Below are 3362 nucleotides of genomic sequence, written 5' to 3'. Positions count from 1 at the left end.
AGAGTGAGACTTGTCTCGAGAAAACAAAGTGAATTTTACTGTATGTAAATTGTACCTCAATAAACCTGACTTAAAATAATAATCAAATTAGGGGTGGGGAGTAGGCATTGGTCAGTTGACTGTTCAGCCTCCCAGTGTACTTTTTGCACATTAATAAATGGATGCCCCTAGATGCTCAAACTGACCTTCTGCTTTTCACACACTTAAATAAACTAGAACTTAAACAAACTATTTGCTTTGACATTTCTTGCAGATACTCTTCAGAATTTCTTACTCTCATTTGATTTGTAACTTTCATAAATTTTGCCCCATTTTGAGGCCTCCTAAATTCCCTCAGCTTGGGTATCCTCTCTCATTTAATATTTCTTCATTTTTAAAGATGCCCTTTTCCTCACAATGGGCTCTTTGATGTCAGTAAACCATGCAGGGCTTATTTTTCAAGTGGCTGTTCTCTTGGTCTGGTGCCATGCATTTATCACGGGCTTCCAATAAAGCACTTTTCAATAGAAATGGGCTCCCTGCTTTCTATGGGCTGTAACTTTTTAAACAATTCCTTTCATTCCCCCGCTACTGCCCTCATTCTGTCCTAGTTTCCCTTTCAAAAACTGAGCAATCAAATGATGGATTTTGTCCCCTCCCTTTCCTGGTAGCAGCCTGAATGTGTATTGTAGTCACCACTGACCAAGTGGCTTACCCATGAGCACTCGCTGCCCCAGTGTGGTCACGGCGCAGACCCAGTCCAGCCTACGGTATTCCGCAGTGTGGGGTCGAGTACTTCCCAAGCATCCAGCATTCTTGGTTGTGTCAGTCCTCCCCTCCATATTACTTTTAAGTTTTATTTATAATTGTATATGTTTATGGGGTACAATGTGATGTACATATTGTGGAATGATCAAATTAGGCTGATTAGCATGTCCATCCCCTCAAATATTTATTGTTTCTTTGTGGTAAGGACACGTAAAAACCTCTCTTTTAGCTATTTTGAAGTATACAATACAGTATTATTAACAAGAGTCACTATGCTATGCAATCGAACACCAAAACTTATTCCTATCTAACTGAAACTTTGTACGCATTGACCAACATCTCCCCTTTCCCTGTCCACTGTCTGCCTCCCACCTTCGTATTGTTCACTGGCTCATGATCGCCTGTGGGATAAAATCCAAACTCTTCATGCCTACTAGAATGGCTAAAATGAAAAGGCTGTCCAGACCAGGTGTTGGTGAAGATGAGAAGCAACTGAAACGCACACACTGCTAGAGGGAGTGTAGAATGATGCTGCTACTTTGGAAAGCAGTTTGGCAGTTCCTCTAAGTGTTAACCATAGAGTTACCTCATGACCCAGCAACTTCACTCCTAGGTATATAACTAGGAGAACTGAAAACACATGTCATCACAAAAGCTTGTACACAAATGTTCACATTAGTCACAATAGCCAAGCACTGGAAACAAACAACCAAAATGCCCAAGTACAAGTAAATGGATAAGCAAATCATGGTATAGCCACACAATGGGATGCTGCCCAGCACTAAGGAGGAACCACTGATACACACAGCACTGATGAATCTCAAAACAATTATGCCAAAAGATGTTGGACTAAAAAGAATGCATACTGTATGACTCCATTTATATAAAACTCTAGAAAATGCAAACTATCCTAACAATGCCTAGCCTCAATGGGCCCACCCATGCCAGGTACCAGGTAGGGAGCGTTCTAGTGAGCCCTCATGTCTACAGGGCTACCTCCTCAAAAACAAGTATCTTATGGGATCTTTATTATTTATTTATTTATTTTTTTTTTGAGACAGAGTTTCGCTCTATGGCCCAGGCTGGAGTGCAGTGGCATGATCTTGGTTCACTGCAACCTCTGCCTCCTGGGTCCAAGTGATTCTCCTGACTCAGCCTCCTGAGTAGCTGGGATTACAGGCACACACCACCATGCCCGGCTAATTTTTTCTATTTTTAGTAGAGACGGAGTTTCGCCAGGCTGGCCAGGCTGGTCTCGAACTCCTGACCTCGTGATCTGACCACCTCAGTCTCCCAAAGTGCTGGGACTTTTTTTTTTTTTTTTGTATTTTTAGCAAAGATGGGGTTTCACCATGTTGGTCAGGCTGGTCTTGAACTCCTGACCTCTTGATCTGCCTGCCTCAGCTTCCCAAAGGGCTGGGATTACAGGTGTGAGCCACTGCACTCGGCCTCTTAGGGAATTTTTTTTTTTTTTTTTTACCAGACAGAGTCTTGCTCTGTTGCCCAGGCTGGAGTACAACGGCACGATCTTGGCTCACCACAACCTCCGCCTCCTGAGTTCAAGCGATTCCCCTGGCTTAGCTTCCTGAGTAGTTAGGAGTACATGCATGCACCACCACGCCTGGCTAATTTTGTGTTTTTAGTACAGACCAAGCTTCTCCATGTTGGTCAGGCTGATCTCAAACTCCCAACCTCAGGTGATCCATTCGCCTCGGCCTCCCGAAGTGCTGGGATTACAGGCGTGAGCCACCACACCCAGCCTCTTAGGGGATCTTTTAAGCTGCTCTATCTTGCCTCCAAGCATCTAACATGCCTACATGATAGCTGCTTCCTGGTCTGTTTATTAATCAAAACAGAAGTGGTGCTTCAAGAGTCACTGAGACTTAAAGCTGTTGTTGGCACTGGCTGCAAGGGGATTCTGTTTTTCAGGGAAGGGGATTTGTGTCCCTATCAGGAAGTTTATGTTAAGTTAGGAAAATGTATCTTCAGCCATCAGCTTCCAAAAATCCCTTAAAAAACCCTTTGGTAGTTAGTAGTAGTGGTGGTCGGGATTATCTGATGAACCATTGGGCTGCTGGGTAGATTTGAGGCTAAGGTGCACCTGGAGACCAACCCTGGAAGATGGGTTAAACCTCTTCAAAGCTTTTCCCGAGTGATGGCTGGGCCCATGCAGCCACCCAGGTGGGCCTCTCCCTGTCCCTTGTCACCCACCTTCTCCGAGTGACCTCCTCAGGCACCTGTAGTGGGACTTAAAATGTTCCTTTTTAGCTTTGCTTGAAAAAATAAAAGAACTTTTTTGACATCAACCATTTTCATAACCTGACACCACCTGATATTTTTATTTTCCAATAAAACTTCTTCACGATGTCCTGACTAGTCTCACCTCTCCCCTGCCCCGCAACTCACCTCTGGGCCACTTCAGCCTTCATTCATCTCCCTTGCCCTACACGTCCTTAGAATTCAGTCTGGATGCGATTTACCACTTACAGAATAGTTGTTGTTCTGGACCCTTAATGTATAGCTTTGGTTTTGTTTTCCCAACTCGACTGTCAGGTGCTTAAGGGCAAATTTTGAGCCTTGTGTCTCAGAGCTCTTATTCACAATGATCCTTGAGC

Source organism: Colobus angolensis, unplaced genomic scaffold (genome assembly GCF_000951035.1).
Source record: "Colobus angolensis palliatus isolate OR3802 unplaced genomic scaffold, Cang.pa_1.0 Scaffold24, whole genome shotgun sequence".
NCBI classification, from domain to species: domain Eukaryota; kingdom Metazoa; phylum Chordata; class Mammalia; order Primates; family Cercopithecidae; genus Colobus; species Colobus angolensis.
Note: the sequence above shows the minus strand (reverse complement) of the source record.